The sequence below is a fragment of the Colias croceus genome, chromosome 2, assembly GCF_905220415.1.
Source record: "Colias croceus chromosome 2, ilColCroc2.1".
Classification (NCBI taxonomy): Eukaryota; Metazoa; Arthropoda; class Insecta; order Lepidoptera; family Pieridae; genus Colias; species Colias croceus.
The window spans coordinates 10,300,493-10,311,864 of NC_059538.1; the positions used below are offsets into that span (position 1 = coordinate 10,300,493).

General features: G+C 33.3%; 1 long non-coding RNA gene across 1 annotated transcript; it reads right to left on the reverse strand.

The window, feature by feature from the left end:
- Positions 1-9,512: 9,512 nt before the first annotated feature.
- On the reverse strand, positions 9,513-10,886 carry LOC123701570. Its single transcript, XR_006752752.1, has 2 exons — positions 10,824-10,886; positions 9,513-10,724 (listed from the first exon to the last, which is right to left on the reverse strand). It is a non-coding gene; the product is annotated as an uncharacterized LOC123701570 (long non-coding RNA).
- Positions 10,887-11,372: the final 486 nt, after the last annotated feature.

Sequence of the window (11,372 nt, forward strand, 5' to 3'; positions counted from 1 at the left end):
ACATTCGTTCAAGGACATACTATTTTTTTATTTTTATTTCAGTACAAAACAAACAGATACATTAGTACTCTGCCAAACTGTAAATGTTAGAATGCTGCGAAAGTTATTTCATAATATTGTAGAAAACAGTGTTTTTTTTTTTAAATTTACAAACACTGATTTAGTTTGGATTTAGTACTACACTAGTTCCTATTGTACGTATGGCATATCTACTATCATAATTATTCTGCTTATGTAACCTACAAAACATTTGTACGTAGCGATGTAAACTGCATTCAAAACGAACTTTAGATATTATATATTATAATCATTACAGTAGTTGGAGACTAATTCTACAGTCTACTCCTTAAGGGTATATAGATAACTATTGTGTAACCTTTGTAGTTCTTCACAGTTCATTATATAATATTAAAAGTTGTAAAAATATATGAATCTGTTACTTACTAGATGTAATAAATATTTGCTACCATATAAAATAATGAAATTATCTCGAAATATATATAACAGTAACGATGGAAACAAATTGAAAGAGGTAACTTACTAGCTGAGCAAGCATTTGCTAAACTTCGGAACGTGAAGATATCTCCATCTCATCAACTTTCCTAAATATAACACTAAAATTTTTGCTAGAAACTCGAAAAAGTTGGTACAAATCTCCTCCAATTTAGGATCAATATTAATCTTATTACTGAACCCAGCGAGTGTTGATTGCAATAATATTGCTCTAGCATTTGGCTCGAGTTAACTATTTTGCCTTAACATGCCCAAATATTTGGATTCGATAGTACTTCAATTGAATTATGGTATCCGATAACATTTATGTTCATTTCGCTGTTTGTGTTTAGTTTTGGAAGATAATATTATAATACAATAACACACTCACTGCGTAATAAATGTTTGAACCTTATTCTAGTGAATTATAAAGATGTAGAGTTTGTTTGTTTGAACGCGCTAATCTCTGGAACTACTGGTCCGATTTGAAAATATCTTTCGGTGTTAGATAGCCCATTTATCGAGGTGGGCTATAGGTTATATATCATCACGCTACGACCAACAGGAGTGGAGCGCTGCGGGTGAAACCACGGGGCACAGCTAGTTCATAATATTTCTTCAGAAAAGGCATTGAAACTTCACTCAATATCCAACCACACGACCTAAATGAATACCCGCATACATCTAAAGCGTACCATTTATTGTACAAGTTAAACCTAGTATTAGAGTGAACTGTGGCATTCTGTATCAATATAGTGCAAAGCAAACAGCGTAGGAGTAACATACATACAACAATGGAGACATAGTATTATTAGATATTGAGAACTGACTGCGATATTAATACGATTGCCTTCCATTCAACCACGTGTAAGCGTGGGTATTTTGTCCACATTGTCTATCTTCTCTAATGTCACAATATTAGTTACCATACTCCTCCGAAACGACTGGACCAATTCTGATATTATTTTGTGTGCCTATTGGGTAGATCTAAGAATCAGCCAACATCTATTTTTCATCCTCCTAAGTGACAAGAGCAGAACAACGTTTGCCAGGACAGCCAGTTTTAATATAATTTTGAAGTTCGGGCGTAATTGCTATTTTAAATTCCATGTTGCTTCTTCAGTTATTCTTGTTCATGCTGAGCACTATTATTAGTCAATTCGTAAAATTAAATTTGTTATTATGCAATTAATATAATATATTTTAACATATTTAGCAGCTATAGAAACTCATCCTATTATATGTTTATATTACGGATTGCCTAGAGAAATGAATTATTTATTTAATTGATTTAATTCGAATAAAAACAAACTGCCAAGTGAACAAAAGTATATCTAGATTATGCTTCCTTTAAATTCTTCTTTTACAATACAAGGAATACCCAATAAGTGTCTACAAAAATACTATAAAATTTCATTGACGAGACGAGAAAATAGAAAACCCACACATTTATTTTGCGTCGGCGTTATCCTCTCTATAAATAGCGGAATCTTATTTAACACTTTCTTATCCATCGCTTCAATTTATACAGTCATTACATTAACCGTTATTAATCAAGTATCCTTAATAAATCAACGGAAAAACACTTATTTCATAGAAAGGGTTTATTCTAGTACGTAGAGTGTTTTCAATTTCGGCTCTATCATTTTTAAAAGAAACTTGGACTTTGTTCGCATATTATTTATGAAGTGTTCTTTAGATGCGTTGAGAGTAAAATGCAAGGTCACCTTGTGACAATACGCGTCAAAGAAGTTTCACACAATTTTTTTTAAAATGAGCTTTTACTATAGAGTCGATGAGATTGTTATTATTATTAAAAGGAAAGGAAAAAGGAAAATAAATTGAAAAATATTGTCACATAATAAACACATAACGTTTTACAATTTTCAAGGTTAAACTATCAGGTTAATCCCGTCAAAATTAAAGCCGTATTCGAAATGAGTGGCGGCGTTCAAAAGTTGAGATTAAAATCTCACGTCAAAGCGAGTTGTAGGAGTTTGAACTTAATGTCTTGAGGAATAAGGTTCTTTAGTTATGTGGGATGAAAAATTGATTCCGCACTTATCAGCTAGTGAAAGGGGACCCGACGCGATCCAATTTGAAAATTAATCCCATAGGTAAAATCATGGAGGCACGTCGTTTTTGGGACTAAGTCGTATGGCTGTACGTCGTAAATATGAAAATGTTTCAAATATTATTGTGTATTTGCTTAATATTGTTATATTTGTTAGTATGTTAGTTTACTGTTTATTTGTTTGGTACACGCTGTGTATTTTATGAAACAACTAGCGGTCCGCCCCGGCTTTGCCCGTGGTACATGGGGCATTTCACGCGAAGCGGACATAGATTTCAGGGTCAGGTTTCAGATTTCGGTTATATTTTAATATGTTACACCTGTATATACCCTCGGTATGTATACGAAAAATTTTTGCATTTAGAAGCTTAGTTTTCAAAATACAGGTCTTTGAAGATATCAGTAAGCGCGAGGTATGGGTGACTTAGAATGTAAATATCAGTTCAAGTAAAGTAATTTTTAAATAAATTGATATCTGAATAATATACTTCATTAAATAAACTTTTTTTCCTCATATTTCGAATATCAAATTTATATATAAATTCCTTAGAAAAATCAAAAAATATTTTTCTTTGTCATTTTTTACAAACTTTGCGTATTTTTAATTTAATTTAAGATCGTTGAATAAAAGGCTTATATTATGTTTAAACTTCATGCAAAGTTCTAGAGTGATCATCGCAGTAGTTTAGAAGCTACATGTATTATAATGGCGAAGCGCGGCAATATCCCCATACTAGCGCCTAGCGCGACGCACTGCAACATTCATACAAACGGGGACAAAAAATAAATTCGTGAAATTTGAATTAAACGAGGTGTCAACAGATAGGTCTTTAAAAACATCGCCCATTTTTGCAAGTGACTACTATCAAGCTGATTTTCCGTTTGTAGCTTTATTTTGATGAGACACCGAATAATTTCGTGTACGAAACTCTCGATTGTGGTAGCATGTCTGGTTCATTACATACAAAACTGGATTAATGCCATCCGACTACCAATAGATGCCGCTAAGTGTATCATTTTAACCAGCAAAAAATAAAATTAGATTTAATTGCAATTTCATTGCTTTTTATAATTTTTTACATACTTTTGTAAATGGAACCTACCTATTTAATTTCATTTTCGCTCGATTTTAACTAATTTTACAGAAAAGTTTATATTCAAAACAACGCCATCTCATGAAACTACTATAAACAAGTTATTCTCCTCCGATTTGGCGATGCTAAACGAATAATAGATGGCACTACAGACTTTTTACGTTACTTTTCACGTTTTTAACACAGACTAATAATAATATTATCACAGACCACAGACTAATAATAATATACTACGTTTTTAATACATAGTCTCATTGCCTTTGCCACCTATAAAAATATTGTAAATGGGTTAAAGCCGTTATTAATTATTACAAACTGCGTTCCTGTAGCGGCCTATATTAGGTAGGTACCTAGTGTATTGATAATTTTCATACGAAAAATGAATTGTCGGAAAACTTGCGAGATTGTGTGAATATTTGATTGCAAGATCTCATTACAAAATAATATACAACCACAGACTTATAATAATATACTACGATACAACCTATACTTAAACCGTAGTAAGTATATTATTTCTAGTCACATTTAATTATATATAAATTATAAATAAATATTAAAGGACAATATTACACAAATCGACCTAGTCCCACAGTAATCTCAATTAAGGCTTATGTTGTGGGTACTAGACGACGATAAATATAATATCACAGACTAATAATAATATACTACGTATACAAATAATATAATATTTTATAAATACATATATAGATAACACCCAGACCCAAAAACAAATAATCAAGTACATCACACAAATATTTGCCCTGACCGGGGATCGAACCCGGGACCGTCGGCTCAGTAGGCAGTTACTTTACAACTGCGCCAACCGCGTCGTTAAGAATATCAAGAAATCATCATTAATGATAATAAATCGAAACTAAAGTTAAATACCTACCTACGTCATCTTGTTTTATTTTCTAAATAATCCTATCAGATTACCTTTATATGAAGTATGAACCAAAAAGTTTTGAGATTTAAACCGTAGAAAAGGTTTTGAATGATCCTTTGCGTTTTTTTTTCTTTATGCGCCTAAAATTAAATATTTCGACATCGATTCTCGAATGAAGTATTTTTAACCGACTTCAAAAAAAAAGGAGGAGGTTATCAATTCGGCCGGTATATTTTTTTTTTATGTATGTACACCGATTACTCCGAGGTTTCTGAACCGATTTACGTGATTCTTTTTTTGTTCGATGCGGGATGGTGTCGAATTGGTCCCATAAAAATTTTATTCGGATAGGCCCAGTAGTTTTTATTTTATGAGCATTTTTGTCTGTAGGTATTTGTAAATTTTGCAAGTGCAAGTTTGAAGTCGGTTGTTTTTAACGCAGTTATCACTTGTCCCGTTATAAAAAGTAGCCTATGTTCATCAGGTAGGTATAATTTTTGCTTCGAATGATGAAAGAATTTTTCAAATCAGTCCAGTAGTTTCGGATCCTATCCAATACAAACAAACAAACAATCAAATAATTTCTGTTTTGTAGATAAATACGAAAGTTACTCCGTCATAGTAGGACAAAATAGTGGGACCACGAGAAAATAGGTATTCCCGCACGCGTCTGAACCGATTTTGACGGAAATTTCGATATATGTACATACCTACGTTGAAAAAGGACATCTCAATTTTGTTGCATAAATAGGATTCAAGGGGTAGGAACAGGGATTGAATAAGGCACACGGTTGAAGCCGCAGAATGAAAGTTGGTAATTTATAAGATTAATTTATTGTAAAATAAACTAGTTCATTTTACTTAAACATATTCTATTTATCATTCATTGACTTATCATAAACTTTTGAGTCTAGTACCTAGTTACCTATTATGTGAAAATTTTGAAAAAAATGTTTTCTTTAGGAAATTATTAGCATTAATTGATTACCTTGTCTTGTCATTAATTTATTTACCTACTTGGTAATAATCGGTCGAACACTTGTTTAAAGTTTATTTTCCTTGTCCTTACCAGGTATAATCTAAATTATTTAATTTTTGCAGTAGGTAATTAATTCATTTCGGCTTGATCAGACAAGGCCATTAGGTGAAGCGAGATTGCCAAATATGGGTGATCTGTAGATATACATAATCCACAAGGAAGCATCACATTTGCTGTAGCATCACATTTGTAATTCGTAATCAGAATTTTTTGGTTTGGATAAGGGGGTGGGTTAGGTTAGGTTCGTGTTTTTTAAAACTATACAGAAATAGGAGCCCCACTTCGTGGGGCTCCGTCGGCTCGCGACCGTCTTTTTGTAGAATTTTTGAAAAAGACGAATTTCGGCATATTACAAAATGCCGGCTGTTTGTAATACGGCGGATTATACAATCCGACTGCGACATGTACACGGGGTCAGCAGGACGAGGGGACTGATTACTTACCAAATGAAAATTTGATTTGATTGAATATAAGTTGATTTAAGAAATGTTAATTAGTAAGATAATATGAACATATTGTTATTAGCCGGGGCGGACTGCTAGTTTATTATAAAATTGGTCTCATTCTATTATCACGCCGTTGCATTTCGACTTATATTCGGATCTTAAGGGTGCTATTACGGATTTTTACAAAAACACGCTGTTTTTCGGTACCATTTTAACTTAAAGCAATTACACGTGAGAACATAGTAATATCTCAATTTAAAGATAATATATTCAGCTCTACGTTCATCTTATAAAAATTGTACGGCGTTACACAAAATGAAATACGATTTTCCCAGCACAATAATCGCATAAAATGCAAAAAAATGGGGTCTAAAACGGTACCATTTTAAGAAAAGTAAAAGCCTAATCTATCTTCTTACCTATACATTATTGAGGGATATATAGTCCTTTATAGATTATGATAATTTTTTTGTATCTAAATCAAAATTTTATTTCAATTATTAGCTAAATTAAAAATACTTGTTGATTTCTTCATATGCCGGCTCCACACTCGCGCCGCGAAGGCCCGCGAAGGCCGCGAACCGCGAGTGTGGATGGTTTCGCGACATCGCGTTCGCGCTTCGCGGCGTTCCCCGTCCGGTGGCGGTTTTTTGGTCCGCTTCAAAGGGTTTGCGAAGCGCGAACAAAGCGCGAACGCGAACGCATCCACACTCGCGCTGTGTTCACAGTTGTTCCGAATTACGTATTTTATGTTTTAAAAGCAAACATAATTTTAGTGCATAATATTTTTATTAATTCTCATATATTCTCATTTATAAATTCTCCTTAACTTGTTTTTTGGACTTTATAAATGCATAATTGTAATTCGCTAAAGCGCACAATGTCAGAGCAGCAGCAACTTCCACGTCCATTTTAGTCAAATGCGCGAACGTTAATGCGAAAGGTCGCGAGTGTGGAGGGCTATATTTATCGCGGCGTGTCAATGCGCGAACCGCGGCCGCGAACCGCGCCCGCGGTTCGCGGGCGAGTGTAGAGCCGCAGATACATTTTGCTCTCGCGGGTCGTCAGACCGCGCTCAGAAGCGCTCTTGGAAGGACGGGTGTATCGCTCCTCGTCCCAAAAATAAAAACGAATAAGAAAAAGATTATTGTGCGTGCACTGTCGTTTTTGTGATTTGAAATATTTGATACTTTATAAGTAAGAGTAAACTGTATAAGTTTCATATTCAAATTATTTGTAATTTAAAATTATGTTTTAAAAATTACGTTGATTGAGATCCCCTTTTTTATGGGTTGTTGAACGGATTGGTGGGGTAAAGCAATTTGACAAAACTTAAATCCAAAATGGCGCCGACGAAAATTTTACATATTTTCGTCATGGGTGTCATTTTCATGGTTTTGGGGTAGCTATTAACGAATATGAGGTCAAAACTAAAATCCAAGATGGCGCCGACAAAAAATTTACATCTTTTCGTCATGGGTGTCATTTTCATGGTTTTTGGGGTAGCTATTAAACAATATGAGGTCAAAATTAAAATCCAAGATGGCGCCGACGAAAATTTTACATATTTTCGTCATGGGTGTCATTTTCATGGTTATTGGGGTATCTATTAATGAATATGAGGTCAACATTATAATCCAAGATGGCGCCGACGAAACTTTTACATCTTTTCGTCATGGGTGTCATTTTCATGGTTTTTGGGGTAGCTATTAACGAATATGAGGTCAAAACTGAAATCCAAAATGGCGCTGACGAAAATTTTACATCTTTTCGTCATGGGTGTCATTTTCATGGTTTTTGGGGTAGCTATTAACCAATATGAGGTCAAAACTAAAATCCAAGATGGCGCCGACGAAAAATTTGACATATTTTCGTCATGGGTGTCATTTTTGTGGTTTTAGGTGTGTCTCTTTAAATGATGTATCTCTTTAAAATTATTTTTAAGACTGTCCCACTCATACTCTGTATAGGTTATAGCTTTGCATACGCTAAGTACGTAAAAAATACTTATAAAATGCCAGGTGTATCTTTTTTTTCAATTAGATTAATTCATAAAACTCTTTGTGTACACGGTACACCCCGTAAATGCAACCCGCCCAACTTTGTCACTCGCACGTGAGCTATCGTTTAATTATGTTTTCATAGACAAAATAATCACATTAGCGAAACGGTATATGCCGGCTGCACGAAGTTAGAGAAGAAAACATGGATTTTCAGGAAAAATTTAGCAAAATTTTTTTTATGTAATTTTGTTGTTTAAGTATTTTTACGTGATTAGGGTTTGCAAAACTACAAGTCCCTTAGCACTTAGTATACCGATAGTGGGGCACCCTGTATAGTCGAATTCTTATATACTACGAGAGAGAGAGAGAGAAATAATCTTAAAGAGCATTGAAATAAATGTTTAGGAATCGTCGTTGGCGCCATCTTGGATTTTAGTTCTGACCTCATATTGGTTAATAGCTACCCCAAAAACCTTGAAAAAGACACCCATGACGAAAACATGTAAAATTTTCGTCGGCGCCATCTTGGATTTTAATTTTGACCTCATATTGTTTAATAGCTACCCCAAAAACCATGAAAATGACACCCATCACGAAAAAAAGTCAAATTTTCATCAGCGCCATCTTGGATTATAGTTTTGACCTCATATTCGTTAATAGCTACCCCAAAAACCATGAAAATGCCACCCATGACGAAAAAATGTCAAATTTTTCGTCGGAGCCATCTTGGATTTTAGTTTTGACCTCATATTGATTAATAGCTACCCCAAAAACCATGAAAATGACACCCATGACGAAAAGATGTAAAATTTTCGTCGGCGCCATCTTGGATTTTAGTTTTGACCTCGGGTAATAGCTTCCCCAAAAACCATCCACATTTGCAAAATATGTGTTTGCTCCTTAGGAAAAGATCACATTTCCTAGGTAATGTGACGAATCTAATTTATTTAATTCGGACCGTAACTCGGAATAACATACATATAACATACATACATATTTTCTAAGAATTGTATACAATGCCGGATTTAATACATTGCCGGTAACATAATAATATGTATGATAATTCTTAAAAAAGTACATATTTTAAACATTTCTTAAAAAGCTTCTAGATATTGCATACAATTCCTAGAGGTTTTGTAAAACACACACTTTTTTTAAAGTTAGTTACTAACATACTTATCACAATAATTGTACCTACCTAGTTACTTATAAAAGTATAAAAATGAATTTTTAAAATTCGTAATAAATTAAAAATAATATCAAGTATGAAGATGGTCTATAAAATGGAATGCGCTTACGCTATGTTTACGTGAGCGTGATGTTCCCGCGAACCACGTGGCGACGTTAGATACCTAAATTTGAGTAACGCAGATTTGTGACAGCGTCCTTAACCACTAGGATTTGTATACAATTCCTTGATTTCATACATTTCCGGTAACATAAACATAATTACATTTTATTTATTTACATTAAGTATATACATAATTACATACTGATATTATATCTACCAGCTACCTATATTACATGTTTTAACTGATGTATTTATTTATTAGTATCTATCATATTAATAGAAATATATCTTTCACATAATATACTCATGTTAAATTATCATTATATACAATTCTAGACTGAAACTCCAATAGTCACTTGGGGTCACTGAAAATCAGTGGTGGTAAGGTATTAATCACATTGCCATCATATACTGAGTTGGCTCCATTTATCAGGTCACTCACTTCTTAGGAATAAGATTATTTTTATTTAATTATTTTTCTTTTTATTTCTTTTTGTTTTTCCTTTGTTTATAAATGTATCTCGTGTTGTGATCTTGACAATAAATGTGTTTTATTTATTTATTTATTTAATGTCTCTTACTGCATGCTTTTCATGCAGTTGTCCGCACCATATGTATTGTGGTCTTTGTCCATACACACTTTCTCCAAAGCCCTGCTTTGGTCATGTTTCATGTATAAGCTCCTGTATAGTAGTAAAATTTAATCAAATAGGTATTTAATTCTTATTTCTTGAAATTTGGTATAGTATTTTTTGTGTGATACAAATCAAAACCAACAGTCAGGTTAGGTAGACTACAATTTACAAAACTGGCAGGGTTGCCATGCAATGGTTGGTGGTTAGTGAAACACTTGACTCGACTGTAAGCTTGTATTGAACTGCTTAAACTGTAGAACAACAGGACTATATATTCTAGACGCACACATACAATAGATTACACACTACACAGTACACTGTAAACTGTAGAATTAATATTAAAGACATAGTTCATTATATTTTGTAGTCTTTGATTATTTATACAACAGACTAGAAATAAATACTATGTATGCGATTATACCTATTCTAGCCATCCATTTTCGTGTTCCTTAAAATTAAGTACATCTTAGTCAAAGGGCAACTTATTGTGCCCTTGCCCGTAATGCACTCATAATTTCAAGTTGAATGTTTGTCATTCTTTATGTACCAAACACAGTCACGGCCACGGCGCTCATTCCATTTTACTGGTATTAAAACAGATGAAATCCTTCATGATCCCATATCCTTCTTAGTAGCAAATGTAGAAATCCCTTTCTTGTGTCTACAATGTTTTTGTGGAGAATCGTATTATTATTTACATTTGGGATGGATTAATTCTTCTCCTCTCTTGAACAAATTTGTTATTGCGAACGTAAGCAATAAGTCTGTAATAAAACAATCTTATATTGGGTTACAAATCCATAAACCAATCATTAAAAAATCATGTTTGTAAAAATTTATGTTCTGAGAAAATATCAGTTTACCATATAAAGCTTATTTTCTGCCTGTAGATTCTACATAACCTCACAGTCCATCCATAAACCATAATTAGCACTTATTTTTTAAATATTAGTCAACAATTAAAAACGAAAACAAACAAAGCTTCTCGTTTTGGTTTTGACAGAATCTCGTAAATAAAGTGAACTAAATACCAGTCATAATAATGTACTCTGTGACTAAATAAGTCATTTTACTTTGTTTATTTAAAAATCCGAGTAGGTAGGTTTTTATTTTTATTATTATGTTGATTGACACTTGACGCCACAGACTTGAAAATAAAAGGTACGTGTCAGTACATATATTTACATTAGTGCCATCTAGTGGCTCTGGAAGGAAAAGAACTTCAAGTCTGTGTTTAACGTGCCATCTAGTGTGTTAAAAGCAAAAGACCAAGAGATATAATCGAACATGTAGTACGTTTTTTCCCCACTGGCGCTTTAATTGCGCAAATTCATAGTGCAACTTTTTTTGTATGGAGTGAACCGTCTGTTGTATACGTAGTATATTATTATTAGTCTGTGGTGGTAGCTAAC